At 41.9% G+C, this 22,518-nt stretch overlaps 1 long non-coding RNA gene across 1 annotated transcript in view; it reads right to left on the bottom strand.

Annotated features, from left to right (window-relative positions):
• Positions 1-903: 903 nt before the first annotated feature.
• The window catches only part of LOC142020532 (uncharacterized), a 43,979-nt gene continuing 22,364 nt past the window's right edge, over positions 904-22,518 (bottom strand). Inside the window, exons 2-3 of the long non-coding RNA XR_012647432.1 lie at positions 1,500-1,739; positions 904-1,075 (exon numbers count right to left, since the gene is read on the bottom strand). This is a non-coding gene — a long non-coding RNA (uncharacterized LOC142020532). The remainder of the gene's footprint in view (positions 1,076-1,499; positions 1,740-22,518) is intronic.

Raw genomic sequence — 22,518 nt, forward strand, 5'->3', positions numbered from 1 at the left:
GGATTAGTTATTTTCTTAAAATATTTGTATCTCCAATTCATAATGTCTTAGTTGAAATCTTTGGGAGTCAAGAGATGAGCCGCATACTTTTCAAAGGATTCCTATTTTCCTTTCCTTTGACGGCTGTGAATGCATTCTGAATTACTACCACCAGACTTGCAGCGCAACTGTGTGTTCTAGTTTTTCCACAAACACTAATATTTTCAAGAAAGTCTCTAGTTTTGCTTGGAATATCCCAGTCCTTGCGTGGGTGGGGTGGCAGACTCCTGCTGTTCCACGTTGCTTTATCGTAGTTCCCTTCGAGGCCTTCCTCCCTGACATATTCCCATCTGTCTCACTAGGCCTACTGGGGCCTCCTCAATGGAATTCAAACCTGTGAAATACATTTCTGTAGGTCATTGACTATACCTGGGTTTACCTAGACTCATGAGTATAGCGGTATCGTGTATTTTAAAAAAGAAAATAAAATAGAATAAAATTGCCCTCTGGGTTTTTTCCTGATTCCCACAGCTTTAATTACTATTACATGATAAATTAGCTACTAACATAAGAGGAAGATTTTCATACAGTAGTAGCTAGGAATTATCAATGGCAGTCAGTGAACAATTATATGCTACAATTTATACTATCTCCTTTAGTCTGTTCTTTGACTAAAGAAACACCTATTATTAGCCAGGCAATAATCAAATGCTTAAAATAGATATAAAAAGAAGATTGGGAGAATAATGTACAACACTACTTAATAAGCATTTCACTCCCTCATGAGAAGCACTGAAGTGTAGAAACTCGAGTTATATCACTGTATTTTAACTGACAAAATTGCTGTTGAGACAGCTATATCTTTTCAATGCAGTTTATTAATGAAGCAATCCTGTTTTATAAACACAGATCATATTTAATTTAATGTGTATAATATACAAGAACTATTCAGATACCTTTTGGTGGTTAGATGATACAAACAGTTAGAAGAATATTGAAATCAGTGGGTAATATGTGAATATATGTTGCTTCCAATGAAATCATAGAGCATTACTCCGTTATGATTGGTGTCACTTGAACTCGTCATTGTGGAGATCTGCAATAAGAGACATTCAGAGTATTTTGTTTTCAATTCAGCCAGTTGTCACTGGGAGGATTAATAACCAAAACATGGTTTATTTGTATGCCTCTCTTGCACATTTCTCTATTTTACACTCATTTTACAATCGAAAGACATGCCAAGGAGAAGTAAATAGTGCAGCAACAAAAAAGAAGAGTAATAATCCCATACAGATCAGAAGTTGTTTGCACCCAAAGCAGGAGAGCAAGTTAGGGTCAATCACTCCCCCACCCCAACACACACACACTACCCGGCAGTTTTGCCAGTGCTTGGTCTGAACTGAAAGCTATATCAGCACAGCTACATTGGTCAGAAATGGGACAAAAAGACACTCCTAACCAACATAGCTATGTAAGCTATGCAGATAGGAGGGGGCTTCTGTCAACATAGGTGACCTCACCTGGGGCGGTGGCATTCCTAGACCGACAGAAAACACCCTTTGGCAGTGGAGGCTTCATCTATGCCACAAGGTGATGCTGGCATAGTCTCCGTAGAGTAGACATAATTTGAAATTTATTTGGCTTAGTTTGATTCCTCAGCACGCATGGAATATCCCTTATGGAATCTCCTCAGCAGCAGAGTTTCTCCAGTTACAGGTCGGTGTAAATTCTCTCTGTCATTAGTCCATCCTCAAATCCCCCTGTAAGGGAAAAAATGTGGAAGAAAAGAACTGTTAATTCATATAATCTTTTCCCAAACACTGGATCCCTGGACCTTTATTTTTTCCTGTATTTTTGCAGTTCTTTCATATACAGAATTTACGTGTCTGACTCCGAGGCTATAAATAAATCAGCACAATGCATAATTTAACAATCAGTGTAAAAACAAAGCTCCTGTCAAACTGGGAACTTAACTAATGAATATTTTTTATTTACAGCTGCTATGAACAAAGTTGTATTAAAACTGAAATGCTTGTGACAGCTGAGAGCATGCATCTTTCCAGGAATGCCATTATCAAAAGTGCTACAATAACTCCTATTTTAGGGAATAAAAACAAAAGGAAAATTTACTTTTGTTTAGCTAGAACATTTTATAGGCTGCATTTCAGTGTTAAATGAAGTGTTATTGACTTCATTAATCCTATTTTGTTTTTAATAACATAATATCATTTGTTTATCTCTTTGAAATTACATGTGGTGTTTGGAGACCAGGAAGTACAGATGGTGACAGAGTGGATATAGATGTATTAAATTATGGACCATATTTTGTACTAGATGTTCAGCTTAAGTCTGGGCTTAGCCAGCACACGTTTATTATGCTGCATTTCAGCCAGCTGCCCCTCCTGGGGGAATGTTTGACACCTTGTTTAAGGATTTAGGTTTACAAGTACCTAAAAGAGTGTAGCAAGGAGGAGGGAGAAAAATTGTTCTCTCTGGCCTCTGAGGGATAGGACAAGAAGCAATGGGCTGAAACTGCAAGGGAGATTTAAGCTGGACATTGGAAAAAACTTCCTGTCAGGGTGGTTAAACACTGGAATAAATTGCCTGGGGGACAGTAGGTTCTCTGTCACTGGAGAGATTGAAGAGCAGGTTGGATAGGTGTCCAGTAGGGGTGGTCTGCTGGACCTTGGTCCTGCCGTTAGGGCAGGGGACTAGATTTGATGACTTCTTGAGGTTCCTTCCAGTTCTGGTGGTCTATGACTTACTGAGAAGCCATCAATATAGCAAACCAGGACCATCAATTGTGATTGTGTGTGTGTCAACTACAGGAACACACCATGGATGCAATAATGGCTTCTCTACACAGTGGCCCACAAGAATGGGCTAAGCATGACTGGTGGGTCTGGATCTTCTCCATTTGAGCAAATGATAAAGAGTGGTGGGCTATTTTAGAATGGGATTCTGCTCTCTGCAGGAGGCCAACCATAGCTACATATGAAAAGGACTTACAGGAAGAACTCCGCCTGCACAGCTGAGCCTCAGACTCAAAAGAAGGGGTAACCTCAGACTATGGGAGGATTGGAATGCATCTCATAACTTTCATTACTTTCAGAAATTTTGTTATGCGCACCATGGCAAGTGTAGATACACACCGCAAGTAGACGTGCCATCCAGACCCAGTTGGCTTGGAAACAGTGATTGGGTCCACTCGCAACCAGCTGATAATAGTACAGAGGCTTAGATGGCCAGTTTATAACACCTGTGATTTTCAAATTTCATAGTGGGCCTGAGTTTAATCTCTCACTAGTTTTACAGGACTGTTGACTTCGAGGGAGTTACTTCAAATTCACAATGGCCTAACTGATTAGAACAAGGCTCAATAACTCTAATGTAAAACAAGATAATTCTGTCCTGTAAATCAGAATGCATGGTATGTAGTAATTAAATTCATCTTTCAGATGATGTATTTGAAGCCCCAAATACTTGCAATCAATTAATTCCCTTGGCCCTCTATAAGACTGGTGATATTGTTAAAATAGTAGCCTGACCACATTCTAGCATTAGTATTATGCTTACCGGACATTACCTTTGTGCATACTGATGGATAGCAATTCTTCTCTTCTCTCCCTATAAGACCAACAACCTCTTGTGCTGGATTCCTGGTCTAAAATGACGACTGTTTACCACTGAAGAAGTGGCTGCTTTTCAGTGGGAATCTGAAAGCATATGAAAAGTGCTTTGGGAGCTTTGTGAATATAAGGGGCTGTTATAATTCAAGGTGAGCTAGAATTGCAAAATTTTAAGCCAGATTTATGTAAGAAAGGAGGTTTTGACCCAAGATGCTCTCTGTGGCTATGTCTACATGGTGGGAGCTGTTTCAGGATACTCCGATATCACAAAATAGCTGCCCATGTCTCTGCAACGTTCCCAATGTCTCAAAACAGCTTTTCACATAACAGGCACGCTATTCTGGCATCCCCATACACCTCATCACAAGAGGACTATAGGGATGCCTTGAAAGAATTCTTTATTTTGGCAGGTGGTGCCATTTAGACAGCAACACATACAGAAATAGCCTATTTCGAAATCTTCTCAAAATAAGCTATGCAAATTGCATAGCTTATTTCAAGGTTAGGACACTGTACAGACATAGCCTGTCAGACCTGATAGGAGCCGTGTCTACACGTGCATGCTACTTCGAAGTAGCGGCACTAACTTCGAAATAGCGCCCGTCACGGCTACACGCGCCGGGCGCTATTTCGAAGTTAACTTCGACGTTAGGCGGCGAGACGTCGAAGTCGCTAACCCCATGAGGGGATAGGAATAGCGCCCTACTTCGACGTTCAACGTCGAAGTAGGGACCGTGTAGTCGTTGCGCGTCCCGCAACTTCGAAATAGTGGGGTCCACCATGGCGACCATCAGCTGAGGGGTTGAGAGACGCTCTCTCTCGAGCCCCTGCGGGGCTCTATGGTCACCGTGGGCAGCAGCCCTTAGCCCAGGGCTTCTGGCTGCTGCTGCGGCAGCTGGGGATCCATGCTGCAGGCACAGGGTCTGCAACCAGTTGTCAGCTCTGTGTATTTTGTGTTGTTTAGTGCAACTGTGTCTGGGAGGGGCCCTTTAAGGGAGCGGCTTGCTGTTGAGTCCGCCCTGTGATCCTGTCTGCAGCTGTGCCTGGCACCCTTATTTCGATGTGTGCTACTTTGGCATGTAGACGTTCCCTCGCTGCGCCTATTTCGATGTGGTGCCGCGCAATGTCAAAGTTGAACATCGACGTTGCCAGCCCTGGAGGACGTGTAGACGTTACTCATCGAAATAGCCTATTTCGATGTTGCTACATCGAAATAAGCTATTTCGATGTAGGCTTCACGTGTAGACGTAGCCAGGGTGTGTTATCTTACACAGTGGTTGCCATCAGTCCAGCTCCTTGAAAAGTAGTGTGTGTGGGGGGGTTCTTTTTGCTTGTTTTTGTTTTTGTTTTAATGAAGTCTGTTCAGAAGAGAACTTTCTGGGCAAACAAATGAATCTGTATTTGTTACTCTGACTCTGAGTCAGATCCTCAGGTGGTGTAAATCAATTTGACTCCATTGAGATCAGGCCATAATATATCTGTCTTTCCCTTCCTTCATAGTCTGCTACTTCAGATGGTCAATTTGCTGTTGGAACTGCAAGCAGTACTTGTCCCTTAAGTTTTATTGCCCACTGCCTATCAGTACAAAATATCAGACATGCGCCTGTGACAGTTAGTGCCTTGATAAGAAAAACTGTGGAGGTTTTCATGCTCGTCTAGTAATTTTCCAATGAATGAATCCTAAATTCATTCGGAAAATCTATTCTAATATTCCACTGAGGCTGTCTCTTCAGATCAGTTGTGATAAATATCTGTATGGGTGTAAGGAATCCCAGCACCCTGTAGTTTCTACATTTGCTAGTTTACAGAAGGCACAAGCAGCGGCCCCTCTAATTTTCCCATCTGTGGGCGGAATAAATTTTATGTGCACTGAGGCATGAGAAGACGTGCACCGCCAGTAGAAACACATGCTACCCAGAATCACTATTACGAAATAGGGCTGCTACGCCCCAAAATGTGTTTTAAAATAGCACTTAGCTATTTCAAAATACATAGTTTGCAGACATAGGTTGTGTCTACGCTTGCATTCCTCTTTCAAAAGAGAAATGCAAATGAGGCACTGATTTAAATATCTTGTGCTTCATTTGCATAATCTCTTTTTGGAAGCGATTCTTTTGAAAGAAAAAAAAGCAGCATAGACAGGGGTCTTTTGAAAATAAACCCTGTCTTTGAAAGAACCCTTCTTCCTATTTTGTTTCAGGAAGAAGTGTTCTTTTGAAGGAGGGGTGTGTTTTCGAAAGACCCCCCTCTACACATTTTTTTCTTCTGAAAGAATCTCTTCTGAAAAGATACGTAAATCAGTGCCTTATTTGCATTTAAATGTCCGCCCTTTTCATTCCTCTTTCAAAAGAGTAGTGCAAGTGTAGACACAGCCATAGTGCTTATTTTGAAATAGTGCCTCTTTTGAAAAAAGTACTTTGAAATAGGTGCTGTTAAAACAGGGAATAGCTATTTCAGGATGAAAACAATTCTTACGCATTTAATTCCAGAATATGAAATATGCACAAAATGGTACCTGAGCATTCAAACTGTGTGTGTAATACTGATGAACCCAGGTCATTGGCAGAAGGGAGTGAGACCTTAAGGGCTGACGCCATGTGCTCTACTGCATGAGCTAAAAGCCTACTGCTGCTCAGTTAAGGCTTGTGGAGCAGAGATTTCACTCTCCCTTGTCAGTGGTCTCTGCCTCTGGGGTTACATATGCACCAAAAATACAAAGGAAATTTACAATCAAGCTAGTGACTGTGCATTCTGACTATATAATTTTACAGAAATAGTAATTTAAAGTTGTTGGGAGCAGGTTAAAAAAATACAGTACTTTGGTTTATCCAGATGGAAAATCCAAATGTGTGTAGTTTTCTCTTTCACTTCTCATTTCTAGGATGAGTAACCTTATTTTCCCCCACTAACAGAATGACAGTTTCCCTTCAAAGATCTGTTGCCATTGCTGTGAAGAGACTTCCAGGCAATTGCAAACCACTTCAGGCATAGCTTTCTCTGGACCTTTGGCACCCAAAATGCACCCTGGATCAGCACTGTCTATAATAAGTATAGTAGTGTTTGCTGTATTATTCTGACAGTAATCCAGGGCCTACATAACAGGTCTATTCAAACAAGAGTTTGAAAAATATCTGAATCATATCTCCATACGCTCACCATGGTGCGTGCTGAAGCAAGTGGTTGTAAGCATGGCCTTGTTCAGATTTTTATGCACATCTGTACAGTGGGGTGGGGTGGAATTTAGGGAGTTGTGGCACTGTCTTCTGGTGTCAGCTAGATCTGTACATCTAACAATAGCTACTTGTCTGGCTGTGTATCAGTGAATGTGGCTTGGGGTATCCTTAAGGACCATCCCTTCCACTTATGCTGAAAGACTGACCATGAGAAAGAGGTGGGGAGATGGACAAGGGAGGATGTGTTGTGTGACCTGTTTAATGTGCTCATGATACCAGGGTAGGGGGAACAAAGGCTGGAGGAAGGGCAGAAGGGTGGAGGTTCTCCAAAAACATGATTCAGTACCCAGATAAACACAGATGATGTTAAGTTTTATGGAGTAGAGCATCCAAAGCCATTCCACTTAGTGGACAGTTGTTGCTTCCTGGCCCAGGCATAAACCCTTCCTCAAGGAACCAGAATTCTCTGCAACACTTTCCCTTCCATTTAAACACCATGGACAATGAGAACATCTATGAGTACCCACACACTAATGTGTGATACCGCCCAGAACAGTCAGCATTTGGCAACTTTTTTTAGTAATTTGTTTTAGTAGAGATCCACTGTTTGTGAAAAGCATTTATTTTGTCTTCCAAGATGGAGATGTAACCTCCCTATTGCTAATTTCTTCTGAGAGTCATAAATGTTCATAAAAAGCTATCGCCTGGGCATTCACAAAGAAGCAAAAAAGAAATGGACAATGCAGCACACTGTTTGTGTATGGCACACTGTCAAGTGTATTCTTAAGGCTTCCGTCAGCTGCACAGTGACTTGATGTCCTTGTGTTAGGATGTTCTATATCTTTGGACAGTCTTTCCATTTCCCTTCTCTTCCTTCCTGGTAACATTTTTCGCTTGGCCTGATATAGATTATGTAAAAACCCAACAACAAGCAATAATAATAGAATATTGGGTTCATTGAGATACAGCCTAGTCATAAAACATCTCTACTGATCCTTTAGTCTGTCAGATGCATACGCCATAATTATTATGCACATACCAATGGTTCTTCATCTATTTACAGTTGTAAGACACATTTGGCCCACAATGTGTACGCGGACTTCCTCCAGTACTCTCCCTGGGGGTGCTATCATGCTGTCCCAAGGGGCGAAGGTGGCCCCGGCCAAGCCCCCAGTGCCATATGCCTCACCACTTCCCTACTCCACACCCACCCTGCTACCTTCATGATCAGCCTGGCCAGGAAATACCTGGGGCTGGAGGCAGGTGGTACATGGTGGCAGCAGCAGCCACAGGTTGTTTCTGAACCCCCCTGGCCTGCCTCTCCCCTCCCTAGGCTCACCATGCGGTGCTCCACCACATCCTCCTGTCCTGCTGAGCCTCCCTTCTCCATAGGCAGCTGGGCACAGAGTGCCTCCCAGCCACCTGTGGAGAACCATGGTTAAGCAGGCCCAGAAGCTGTGGTGGAGCAGAGTGGAGCAGGCTGCCACTGGCACTACATGGTGCATATGGGACCGTGGGGGTGGGAGGCTTATGGGAGGCAACGCCCCCTGGCTATTGCTGTCACCACTTGCCCCCATCATTCACATCCTGTCCCAGGTAGTCTTCCAACTTCCCATCCATAGAACATCTGTGGCGGCTGCCACAGGGCCGCCAAAAGTGTGGGGCCTGAGGCAGCTCCCCCACCTTGTCCTTCAGATGGGAAGGCTCAGGATGAAACATGGACTGGGCTGTAGGTTCATAAGCACTGGACACTTAAATCTTTCCTTGCTGCTGACCCGTTGCCCATTTCAGTGCCAGAAAAGCAAAGGGATAAGCTGGGTCCTCCGAAGTGACAATTGGCATTGCAGCCCCACCAAATGTGAGGACAGCGGGCTGGAAAAATATCCCTTCTCACAGCTTTTTGACAAGTTATGTATCCTAAAGAAGCATCACATTCCACCCCGGTAAGCCAACATTAATGTCGGTGAAACAGCCACAGCAATCCACGAGAGCTTGCATAACCTTGGAAAATAGGATGACCGTATTTCCTATGCCAAATATGGGACGGGGATGGGGGCAACTTCCCAGCTGCAGGTGTCAAGCAAGTGCAGGTCCCTGGCTGTCCCCTGCCACAGGACACCATAATGTGGCTGTTGCCCCACAGGGGAGCTCCCCAGTTGAAGGGACGGTTGCCCTGAAGAAGGAGGGGGGTGTTCACCAGCTGCCCCATGCTGCCAGGCTGCCACCCTACAGGAGAACTCCATGGCTACCCCATGCCTTGGGGTGCTGGCAATGGTGCTTCCATGCCATGGGAGAGCTCCCCAGCTGCAGAGGCAGCTGCCCTGTGGCAGTGGGGAAGGCAGATACATGGGAGGCTGTCCTGTGGTGGGGATTGGGCTACCTCCCTACAGTGGTCTCCCCAGCTCCAGGGGCAGCTGCCCATTGAGGGGATGACCAGCACTGCTGGGGCAACATGTCCCCCTTAAAATCTTATGGGTAGGACAAAACATACTACTCTACCCCCCAACATATCCTGCCTTATTTCTCCCTCTCCTGCTGCTGCCTGTGCTGGCCAGTCAGTATATGCTGCACATGCTGTCCAGCCAGCTCCTGATTGATTTTACGGACAGCTGGTTTTATGGGCAGCTGCACTGACTTGGGGAAAGGGCAGCTCAGCAGGGAGAGTGAATATACAGGACAGTTATATGCTTGCCTAAAACACAGGACTGTTCTGGTGAACATGGGACGGATGATCTCCCTATTGGGAAAATACCCTTCTATGCCTATGTAATCAGAGGAAATGTGTAGGCAGCTGGGGGAGCATGGAGGAGACAGAACTGGGCCAGTCATTCCATCAGCATTTGCATCTACCATTAAGGAAGCCTGAGTCACAATCCTGCGTCAAGGGATCTGCTTAATGGCCTTGCTCTCCAGAATTATGACTGTCCTAACTGTACATCCATCCACCAGTACTGAGTTGGTTGCCTACTAACCCATAGCAATCTGAGTTTGCAATGCTTGTGGTCAGTAAATGCCTGATAGAGGTGGTAATATTTTTTTCTGCCTCATCTACAGTGCCTCAACATTCTCATTTTAACTGCAGCATGGCTGGCTGGTGGTGGTAGTGGAGATTCCACAAATACAAAAGAATAGGTCACCCTCTCTCTAAAACAGACAGGTGAGATCAGTGGTGCTGTTCAGTGGTCAGTCTCTGATGGCAAGATGGCAGGGCAATGGAACACAAATGGGTTATGGGAAGGATCAGAGGAAATTGTGTGAACTTGACCCCTAATTCCCCGTGACAGAAGTGGTGGCATTCCACAGTGCACCCAAAAAAAGTTTTCATAAGACCATGCACCAGAAAGTGACATCAAGGATGCTGGGATGTGTGCCAGTGATACATGACTTATGCCAATACAACCTGGTGCAGTGGCAACCAAATACAGCACTCTCACAAAATAGCTACATCAGCAGCTTTATGCTGGCAGAACTTTTACCACTACTATTTGCTAGTGACGACTTGCTCTTCAGTGGGCTCTGGATCACACTCATGATGAATATCTGTTCCTTTGTGTACAAGTTCTTGATTCACACCTGGAGTCACTGTAGTTGCAGCTATAAACTAGGTGTACAGATACATATGTTATTTCATATGTAGCTGTGCACATAATTTAGAAATCAGGCCCTGAATCATTGCTTGCAACATTTAATCACGTGCAAAATTCAGATAATTACCTACAGAGAAGGAGCATTAAAAGCACTAATTAATTAAGCCTCAAAATGGTCTGAATTCCTTGAATGGATGCTAATCATTGTAGAGTGTCGTCATGGATTGTACCTTCTGGATTGTGCAGTTCTGGGTCAGATACGCAGAGCAGTCAGAAATATACTGTTAATTATTAATAGAAATGAGTCAATACACAGTTGATTTTAAATGCCAACTCTATAGTGAATTCAGCTTTGTTTGGGATTTGGAGTGTCTGACTCAGGAAAAAAAAACTGCTCATCCTGTCAGTAACTCTCTATTTTTAACAACACAGACGACTTTTTGGGTTTGCTGCATAAAGTACATTTTAATTTTGAAAATAATTTAACTTCAGATATCCCTGGTGGTCCCACGGGTGAGCATGTATGTTTGTTGGAACATGTATGTTTGTCTATGTCTGCTGTTGCTCTGCTAGTCTGAGGCTGTATCTCAGAAAGGCACTGAAGGGTTAAATGCATGAAGATTGAGGTTTTCAGACAGTAAAACAAGGGGCCTTGTAGATACCTAATGGTATGTCTGCGCAGCAGCCTTATTTCAAAATAAACTATTCCAGAAGAGCTTATTTCAAAATTACACTGCTACACACAAAAATGTATTTTGAAATAACAGCATTTACACACACAGAGCCTATTTCGAAATAGAGACATTGGACGCACTGTGGCTTATTTCCAAATAGGCTCTTCCATATCTTAACACAACCTATTTCAAAATAGCTATTTCAAAATAGGTGCTATTCCTCATAGAGGCTGTGGCTACACTGCCCTTCCCTTTCAGAAGGGGCATGCAAATATGGCTGATTGGAAATGTAAATGAGGCATGGATTTAAATATCTCAAACCTCAGCTGCGTATTTGTGTGAAAAAAATTAGGAAGAGGGGTGTTTTCAAAAGCAGGCTTTCCTTTCAAATGAACCCCATCTACACAGCTGTTTTGGCTTTCAAAATCAGCGCTTCCAGAATCGACATCCTGCATGGGTATGCAAATGTGGCACAATATCATTAAAGCCATGCCTCATTTGCATTTCTGATCAGCCACATTTGCATGCCCCGTCCGCTAGGGAGAGGCAGTGTAGCCACAGGTTTACCTATTTTGAAAGAAGTCAAATCCAAATTATTTCAAAATACTGGTTGCATTGTGTAGACACTAGGATAGTTATTTCAGAATAACTACTGTTATTGCAAAATAACTGTGCTGTGTAGACCTATCCTAAGATAGGTGTATGGAATATAAGAAGATAGGTAGAAATAAGGAATAGGTGCTTAATGGCTATGTTTAGATTGCCCAGAACTGTCAGCAAAAGATACACAAATGCAGTGTGCAATTTGTGTATCTGCTGCTGATAGTTCTGTTGGGAGAGGTTTTCCCAACGTTTGGCCCAGCTACACATGGGAAATGTTGGGAAAACCTCCTCTGCCAAGACATGCCTGTCTTCCGTGTTCCACAAGGAAGAAGGGATGTCGGCAGAATGCTTCCTAGTGTGACAGATTTCTGTCAAGAGACCTCTGGGCTCCTGACAGAAGCCTGCATTTTAGACACAGTTTTTGATTCCAGAGATTGGTGCTGGATGAAGAGGGGAAATAAAGAACTAGTTTAAAAATGTCAGTATTTTTTCAGGAATTTTTTTAAACTTTAAAAATTTATCTGTGGAAAAAGTGAAGACAGAAAAAATTCTATTTCTGCAAAAAGCTTCTGGTAAAATAATTAGCTATTCTTAGAAAAAAATAAGGGCTTTGGAAACAAAGAATTGAAAATATTTTACCAAATCCTAAAAAGACTTATTTAAAAAAAAGTTCTGTTTTTGTTGAAAAAAAACTTGACATTTTTGACAAAATGAAACATTTCTGTGAAAAATCTGTTTACCTAGAAAGCCATTTGTTATAAATCTGGCTTAAAAATAGAAAAACAAAACTAATCAGACAAAATTCAGACATATTCAAGCTAGGAGAAATGGTTCAGATTTTCTTCGCATGTCTTGCTGCTTCTAATTTAAATATGTGGGCTAGCACCCAATCCTGGGACAGATTGCAGGCTAGGATCGCAGGATGAGGTGAAAACCTTGGGATGCTACTGGAGCTGTGCTTAAATATCCTGATTAAGTTCCCTCTTTTTTCTCAGAGTAAGTAGGTGTGGGGTCAGCAATGGCTATAGTGTAAACAGAGTTAAAAATAGAGCAGGAGCAGGGTGATGAGCTGTCCAGCCTTGGTGAATCAAGGAATGTTCTGTTCTTAAAGTATTTTTAATTTTATTTTTGTTCACTTGCATCATTGTGTATTGAGTCAACTCTTAAACAGTTTTTGAACTTGCAATTCTTTGCCACTCACCTTCAAAGTTTTCTCATTATCTTTGATTTATATGAGCACCATTTGCTCCATAAAGTCTTACTGAAATTGGCAGTCTTACAGGTTGTATTTTCACACGGATGAGCTGCCCTGGACTAATTTCTCCACTGCAGTTTGAACACAACAATCTTTACTTTGGCAGTAGCATTTGTACTTTTCACCTTGTTTCTGTAAGGCAGATTTATTGGAACTATAGACAAATAGTACATTTTATCATACGTTTATTTTGTGCTATTTAGTGTTATGGTTAGCCCATGTCCTCTTTTGTGTATAATTAATATATGCTAAATAGAAGTAAGATGTAGGATTATAGAAGTAAAAGATAGACAAGTATCTGGAAGTGATGGCTGTAATCCAAGGTGGCAGGCATAAGCGTGTAAGATTTTATCTTAGTGATACTAGGCCCTGGCATGAATAGGTGACCTAGGAATAACCCAGTGCCAATAAGTTACAGCATTACTAGAAAAAATACCAGTAGGTGATGTTATAGAAAAACAGACTGAAATAAACCAAAAGCACCTGATTGTCATATCACAGACAGGTATCCATGGGCGTACATTGTGGGAATTGTAGGCCTGGAAGAGACCTCAAGAGGGCATCCATTCCATTTCCCTGCACACATGGCAGGACCAAGCACCACCTAGACCATCCCTGACGGGTGTTTTGTCTAAGCTGCTCTAAAAAATATCCAGTGATGGAGATCCCACAGCCTCCCTTGGTAATTTATTCCAGTGGTTAACCACCCGAACACTTAGGAATTCTTTCCTAATGTCCAGCTTAAACCTCCTTTTTCGTCCAATCATTAGAGATGAAGGAGAATAATTTTTCTCCATTCTCCTTGTAACAACCTTTTTGGTGCTTGAAAATTATCATGTCCCCTCTCTGCTGTCTCTTTTCTAGGCTAACCAATCCCAGTTCTTTCAATTTCCCTTCACAGTTCATGTTTTCAAGAAATTTAATTATTTTTGTTGCTCTTCTCTGAACTTTTCTTAATTTATCCACATCTTTCCTATTGTGTCCCTATAGAACTGGACACAATACTCTAGTTCGTGCAGAGTAGAGTGGAAGAATTCCTGTGTTCTGCTTAGAACACTTCTGCTAATACATCACAGAATGATGTATGATTTTTCTGCAGCCATGTTAGGGTGTTGACTCATATTTAGGTTGTGGTCCACTATGACACCCCCAGATCCTTTTCCACAGTATTTCTTCCTAAGAAGTCATTTCTCATTTTGGATGTGTTCTTTCCTAAACAGAGTACTTTACATTTGTCCTTATTGAATTACATCCTGTTTACTTCAGACCATTTCTCCAGTTTGTCCAGATGATTTGGAATTATAATTCTGTCCTCCAAAGCGCTTGAAACACTGCCCAGTTTGGGATGATCTATACATGTTATAAGTGTATTTTCTATTCCATTACCAAAATTGTTGGTGAAAATATTGAGCAGAGCTGGACCCAGAGCTGATACCTGCTGAACCCTGCTCATTATTCCCTCCAGCATGACTGTGAAGCATTGAAAACTACTTTGTGGGAATGGCTATCCAGCCATTTATGCACCCTCATAGTAGCTCCATCTCGATTGTATTTCTGTAGTTTGTTAATGGGAAAGTCATGTGAGACCCATCCCATCTTCCATGACTTTTCAAAGACAATAGCTAATGTTTTAGATATCTCCTCAGTCAGCTCCTTAAGTATTCAAGGATGCATTACAGCAGGCCCTGGTGACTTTCAGACATTGAACTTGTCTAAGTAATCTTTAACTTGATCCTTCCGTATTTTAAGTTCTGATCTGACCCCTCTTTCGCTAGCATTCACTATGGCTGTGTCTACCCTACAAGCTAAAATCAACTTTATTAAAATAGATTGATTAACTCTGTATTTTATAAATTCAATTTTGAGCATCCTCACCTTCCCGCAGGCTCCCCACAAAATCAACTTATTGCTGCCACGCACATCACCAAAATTGACTGTTGCAGCAGTGTATTGTGAGTTCCCTAAGTCCCATAGCATGCTGGGTATTTTCAGTGGTGCAGCATGGGAAAAAATGCCCCTCAAGTGGCTGTGAGTATCTGAAAACATCTTCATACATTTAATTTCCCCCATTTCATTTCCCTCATTCCCCTCCCATATTAACCAAATGTCCCTTTTTCCAGGCAGTATCTGGCTTGCCTGTATAAGACATCTGCTTTTTATAATTGAGGGGAGGGAAGGGGTAGTAAAGTACTAAGAAAGGTTGGAAAAAAAATTTCAGGTTTCCCAACAGAGAGAGTTTCAAAACGAGATGCAAAGTCACTGGATCATTGCGGGCTTGGATCTGGATTTAGACCTCCTGGCAAAGTTGATCCTCAGATCAATAATTTTGTCTCAAAGGCCAATCACTCCAGTGAAAAAATTCCGAGAAAGTGTTCACAAACAGCAGAGATACAAGCTTCCATGCAAACACCCTTGCACCCACTCCTTTCCCGCCAGAATTCTACATGGCATACTGGGAGGGAGCCCAAGACTCCATAGGCCCTCAAGGAATCATCTGGAGGGTCCCAGGAACCAGCCTGGGGCACCAAGAGGTGCGTCCCTCCTGGACTGAGCCAAAGGTGCAGATGTACTTCAAGACCTCAAGGTGAAGAGCTGAAATGCCCAAGCCTACACTGGGTGGCCACCACCCTGGCAGAATGAGGCCACCCCCCACTGCAGCTTGGAGGAAGTCCAGGCAAAGGTGAAGTAGGTCCAGCAGGGCTACCTCAGGCCCAGGATACTAGCTGACACTCCATGGGAGGACCCACCACCTGCATCTGGATTTGGACCTCCTGGCAAAGAAGACCCTCAAAAGAAGAATTGAAATGTATGTGTAAGTAGACACGGGCACTACACTGAAAATGCAGTGGATTGTCAAATCTCTTATGGCTCGGTTGGTCACTGCAAGCCTTTGTTGGAGAACTGTGGTAATTGTAGAGCTACTGTAGTAATCAATGCTCTGTGGTGCCTGCCTCTGGTCCTCCTTAAAGCCCATGGGAGCCCATGAAACCTTGTGGCAGGACCCACCACTTGTCCCTGTGCCCAGTGGGCTCAGAGGAAAGTCTTGGCTCTGTATTTAGACCTCCTGGCCAACAAGGTCCTCAAAGCAATAATTTGCACCCTTGCACCCAGTCCAGAATCTAGAAATGTACATCTAAGTATTTACAGGCATTATACTGAATGTCCACCCAATCAACTTTTGATGGGGCTTCCTGTGCCTACAGGTAATGGGGAACCAGGGGTTAATTACGGAGAAGGAACCTGAGAAACAGCTGCCACATTGGACTGTGTACAGTTTAAATCTTTTAACGATGATCCATTGAAGGGCAAGTCTGGTCCCAGCCCCTGCTTCTGAGTGCTTGATGCTCTTAAACCAACCCCTGAATATTAGCCACTGAGGAAGACTTTCCCTGAATATCACAGCACCCAGAGATTTTTTCCCAGGCCGAGGGAGACTTCCCCCCGCTTCAGCTGCAAGCTCCTGAAATTCTTTCCTGCTCCTGAAAAGCTAAGCTAAGACTTGGTGCTGCCTGGCAGCATGGTCAGCACTGAATGGCAGGCACACCCTTTTGTTGGGTTTGGGGCTACCCACGTGATGTGGCTGAGCTCAGGAAAGACCCCAATTGCATGGTGCCTGTGGCAAGCACGACCCCCACAACAGCCTTGTTGCCATGTGGTGTGGCAAGGCAGCAGCTGGCATCAGGCACCACAGACAAAAATAACAAGTGTAGAGACAGAACCACGAACTCCCTGCAGGGGCTATTTGTAAGGGACAGATGCCCTCACAGTGCTAATTGCAAAGAAAGAAAGACAGACATTATTCAGGCCCTCATACAAACATGAGCCTGCAGCCATAGGCTTCCTGGTCCCAGTTTGAAATTCACGGTCTTCCTGTTACCTAATTCTGGTGCACCTGGAGAGCAGTGGCCAGAGCAGAGCACTGAGGGGCATTGTGGGTTACATACAGGACACCTCTGGAGGCTAACAAATTCAATTTTAAGACATGGCGCTGCCACACTGGCCTTCAATTGAACTTTAGAATTCGAGCTTGAAGCTACACCCATCCAGTAACTGCGATATTGTAATCTCGATCTTAGTGCTCCCTAAATCGAACTAATGGTATTTATAGTGAGGACAGTCACGTGGTAATAACAAGCTAACAGCCTTAAATTCAAATAATCTCGTAGTGTAGACGCAGCCTTGGTGGGTATAAAGTGAATGATGGCTCATCACCTTTCACCTAGCAGCTTAGGGTGGGAGTAAGAACTGGTGAGGGGACAGCAGAGGAAATTCTGAACAATGGCATATCTTTCCCCCTTTTCACTTGCCCCCAGTCTGCAGGAACAGTTATGGAGAGTTAGTGATGCCTTAGGCAATAAGAATGCTTGTTTGTAATTTCACAGGGTGAAGCTAGGGGCAGCAAACCAGTGGTGGAATGGCTTCTAGTTCCTCCTGCAGAGACATGGCTGCAGGGTAGTCCTTCAGCACAGATTCTGCCACTCTAATGGATGGCTATTAATTTTGGTCTCCTTCAGACACTTTAGTGGAGGTCTAGTTTAGTTTAGTTTATCCGTCTGAAAAATAGTCATAACAGCTACTCACAGGGCATTTAATTAGCATCTGGGAAGTACTCTGAGATTCTTGGATGACGAGTCATTGCAGTCCTGAATGTTATTGCTCTGACTGAACATTTCAAGAGATCTCGTTAACTGGGGTTTCTTTAGCAGTCTTCCCCATCATGGACCTCTGTGGAAGATAAGCATTCTCCTTTCCCCCCCTTTGAATGAGGAGTTGTTATTACAGCAAAACTACTACATAGTTTCTAAAGCTGTATCCCAAAGACCTTCTATGTGCCCATTCATGCACTGAGTACCATTTTCACTGATATCTTTAGGACCCTTTACTTGGTAAAAAGTCACTTAAGTGACATTCTAATGTACAAAATAATCTAGCAATTGGAGCCCGGAGGCAGTTAATACATTTGTTACTGAAATGTGGCCTTTTGTGAAAGTGAAGCTGTCCTAAATGGCAACAGAACAGATATCTGTGTGATGAGAGCCTGGCTGATTTTCAGCCTAATGAGACCACTAGAAGCAATTGTGCCAATATGATTTTGATTGTCAGTGCTGTGAAGCAACAGAGCTACGTATTCAAAGGTTAAGTGTTCCTTAAAAGGCCTGGCTTTAGCTACTGTATTATTAACTGTCTAGTATTTGTTAGTTAAGTTGAAGCCTATGATGAGAACACTTGAGGGATCCTTTTATTGGCCACCTGAAACCTCGGGAATATGGCATACATATTGTTCTTGTCAGCAGAAGAATATAACAACTAAGTTAACCTGGGATAATTTTCTCATTATGTACTATGCTCCCTGTTGTCTCTGGAAGTTTCACATAAATGAGTGATTAAACATAAACTGTTCCGTTCCTTTCCATAACGCCGTAAAGATAGAGAAAGGAAGATCTAAGCAAATCCACATGCATTCAGGTAAATATTTGATACAGCTTTCAGGCATAAACCCTGGCAGGAGAAATGTTTCAGGTAAGTAGGTGAGCAAGCAGGTGAGTGTCTTGATTAGTTTGTTTGACAGAGCAACCCTTTACAGAACACAAGCTTGAGCATCAGTCTTAGAGGGTGGGCTAAAATAATGTCACCTACATCTGTGTCTGAGGAGAGTCTCAGTGACTGCTGGATTCATGTGTATTATAAGGGAAAGAACAAGCTAAATAATTTAAACATATCAAGAATTGTTATTTTAATTTGTACATCGGTTGACCAGTTAGACGAAAGCTAATGTTCTTCTGTCTTCCCCTCCACCATTTCTTTTTGTTATCTTGCTTGTTTGCGTTGAAGCAGACAAGGTATTTCCTCATTTGTTCTGTTACTTCGTCCCACAGTGTAGGATTATTAGACATTATTGCCAATGACTACTGAACTTTAGGGTTAACCCCATGTTTCCCGGGATAACATTGCTCACAGCTATCACAATTACTTTCAAAAACAATCCTATATACTTCAATTAGTATTTTTACTCTCTTTAATCACCGACTCCCTTATTTTCATGAACCCCTTTAATCTTACTACTGCTTTAAAATGTACTAAAACACGTTTCTCTGCTATCAATTTAAAAACATCTTCATTTATTCCCATGCTGAATCTCTGACCTCTGCCATTCATCTGTTTTCTGTCTTTCATTTTCTGTACTTAGCAGGGAATGGCTTTTATTAAAATTTGTGCAGAGTTCAAAACAATGGAGGCCCAATCCTATTTGTGACCTCTGGATGCTACCAAAGTATATTTTAAAAAACAAACAAACAAAAAAGCTAACACTATTTCCAATAGTATTTTTCAGCTTAGCTACTTGAAGACATATGTTATAGTTGCATACCACTGCTCAGACTATTTCATGGTCATTTAGGGTCAGATCTGGGTAGCTTTACTTATGTTGAGTAACACCTTACTAGGTAGACCCATTGAAAAAACAGAGCTTGTCATGTAGTAAGGAGATTTTAAATGTAAATCACATAATAAATCCAGTTTCATCAGCAAAAGCTTTTTTCCTGTCTAATTCCTCTCTATTTGAAGAGAGACAATTATGGGTTCAGAAACCAAAGTTTGAAAAGTGGCATTGGCCACGTAACCAGTGCTCCTCACCACTTTTAAAAATCAGATATAAACTAGCCCAGGTAGGGCTTCCAAAAAGTTGAGGCCCATTTGTGAATTTTGATCACACTGGCTAATTAAATCGTGACGAAATCACACAATTTTTTTGTGTCTGAGTCATGGCGCAAATAGTAAATTTTGTGAATGTGTTCACACCACGTCACCCATACTTCTGAGCTACTGCTGAGGATTGCTTTGCCTTCAGAGCTGGGCCAGAGAGAGATGACTTCTAGCTGAGTGCCTAGCTCTGAAGGCAGTACTGTAAGCAGCGGCAGCAGCATAGAACCAAGGGCAGCAATACCATGTCATGACACCTTCATTTCTGCTTTGTGTTCACCAGACACCTGTAAAGTAGAGAAGTTTTATTATCCCCATTTTACCAATGGAAAACTCAAACACAGAGAAATTAGGTGGCTTCCTCAAGACCACACGAGTCATAAGAGAGCCAAAAATAGAACCTAGATTTATTGTTTTCCATTCTGGACCTTAACCAAAGACCATCCTTTCCCCTCACCTACTTATTTTTCATGGAAACTTTTAAAGTGGACCACAAAAAGTATGTTTGCTTCCTAAATAAACTAGATTTCATAAAACTACAATAATAGGCATTTTAACAATCTTTCTTGAGCAATACCTAATTACTTAGACTCTTGTTACTGAATATGCATTACAAAAGTTTGGTCTATCTTTGAATTCATTGGTCTCCCTGCTCAACTTTAATTACTTTACTTTTTTTCCATTTGATTAATTTGTACTGTTGTAGCACTGATATACCCACTGTTCCTTTTAAAATCATTGAATAATGAAACCTTAAAATTCCTTGCATGTGATGTTTAATTTAGAGCTAAAAATCAAACAACTCTGAATGCAATAGTGCCCCAAATAAGCAATTGAAATAACAACTATTCAGAAATATCTATCCAAATATTATCTTACAAGACAGTTATCGTTATAGAATTACATTGTGTCACATGACAAATTTTTGTTTGGCAGTGCCCTCTCGAAAGATTGCTTAAGAGAGCAGAGAGTTCTTAAGGACAGCTGCCGGGTCATCTTTTTCTCCATAGGCTAAATCCCTAGATCTCTACTCAGCTTTGCTCAGGTAAAATTTCCCGAACGACTTCACAATTTGCCCATTTAAATCTGGTAGGTCTCTCATCTGGTAGATGTCTAATGCTGATTCTGTGTATGATCCATCTGATACTTTAATTTGAATTAGCTTGTTTATGACCTTAAATTGTGTTGATATCTAAGGGGGCTATGACTAATGTTCATATTAAATGAAATTCTCAAAAAAGGCCAAATCCCCTGTTGGTGTAAATTGCTGACGTGAATGGACCTATGTTGATTGATAGTGGTTGAGCATCTGACCCAAAGAGTAGAAGGCCTGCATAGTCCTTTCCAACCCTGTGTCTTGTGTTTTGCAGCCCCTGGGGGGCCTGGATGTCCAAAAAGACATCTGTGATGGAAGGGACCTCCTCAATTTAGAGCAAATCTAAGTCAAGGCAAAGAGTGATGGTGAGAATTATGCCAAAGAGGGAGTCCCCCAAAAAACCTATGCAGATAGCATTAAAGATATGCAACTGGCACACCTGCCTATGGAGTAATAGCTTGCAAGAGCTGTGCTTGCGTCCTGCAGCTAGGCAACATATTGATAGAGTTTACTTCAGTCCTCAGTCCCCCATCTGCTGGAACTTTGCTTTCACAAAAAGTAATTAATCTGACTTAAAGCTGGTGGGGTACATCTTGCCCTTTGAACATGCTAATAATGCAGTCTGCAGTATTTCACTGTTGCAGTGGATTATGCAAGAAACAAGTATGTACATTTGGTCAAAAATGTATTATGCAACATGACATATTGGTATGGAACAATTAAATGTTATGTGGTTTGAATCAAAGTTAGAAGGCAAATGTGTTTGCAGGACTTGTTTGTACAGTGCATCAATTAGTGCAGCTGAAATTATACAAGATTACGTGTAGCGGTTTTGTTAGAAATGGGGAGCGTATATACTGTATTTTCCCATTCTCGCTTGAGTAGTAATTTTTCATTTCTGCCATTTAGGCTGCAAAGTTTGTGAGCCAGAGCACAAATAAGTTGTTGTGCCATTGCTAGCTGTGTTTAGCACCCTCATATTGCATCTGAAAAAACAGAAATAGTTCAGCATAAGACTTCATTTGTTGTTAACAGAGAAATCTGTTTAATCTTAGTCATTGTCTTTGTGGTTCACGTTGACAGAGGGAATGTTGCTGAAATTCACTTATGGTAACCAACGAGGCTCTCTGTAGTGCCTGAGGCTTTCATAAGAACAAGCTAAACTGAAGATGGTCTGAACTCTAACAATTTTTTAAAAAGAAAATGTTGCTGATTACTTAGAATAGTTTAGAGGTCTGTATGAATGCTAAATAACAGAATTTTTATTTTACTGCTTATGTTGAGCAAGAGGGCAAAATAAGACTTCCATCAGCTGTCTTTAGGAACTGAATGGTGCTAGTACTGCTAATGAAAGATGAGGCAATTGTCCTTCAAAACCAAAAGGAGATATATGTATTACATGAATGTAATATATATACACCGGTGGACATGTTACAATGACATATAAGACATCAAATGACAAAATTAAGGGATGTTGAGTGTTTCACTTTGCAATCTTAATATCCTTCAAATGTACGTGGCAGGTGGAGTGCGTATAGTGTGTATACTATATTAATAATATGTTACATGTCAAATTAGAACAAACCAGAAGCAAACAAAGCAAAATATGAAAACACAGACATAAGGTATCCATAGCAATTAGTTCTACATCTCCTTTTACTGCCAAATGTAAAGATGCCAACACATGAAGTAAAGAATGCATAAAAATAAAATAAATGGAGCTAAAGAAGTTAAACTACTGATGTGTTAAGTGTTGTATAAGAATTAAATCACAGTTACAAAAGGCCCCCAAACACAGACCTTTGCAGAGATAACCACTGGCC

The sequence above is a fragment of the Carettochelys insculpta genome, chromosome 14 (assembly GCF_033958435.1).
Source record: "Carettochelys insculpta isolate YL-2023 chromosome 14, ASM3395843v1, whole genome shotgun sequence".
NCBI lineage: Eukaryota > Metazoa > Chordata > Testudines > Carettochelyidae > Carettochelys > Carettochelys insculpta.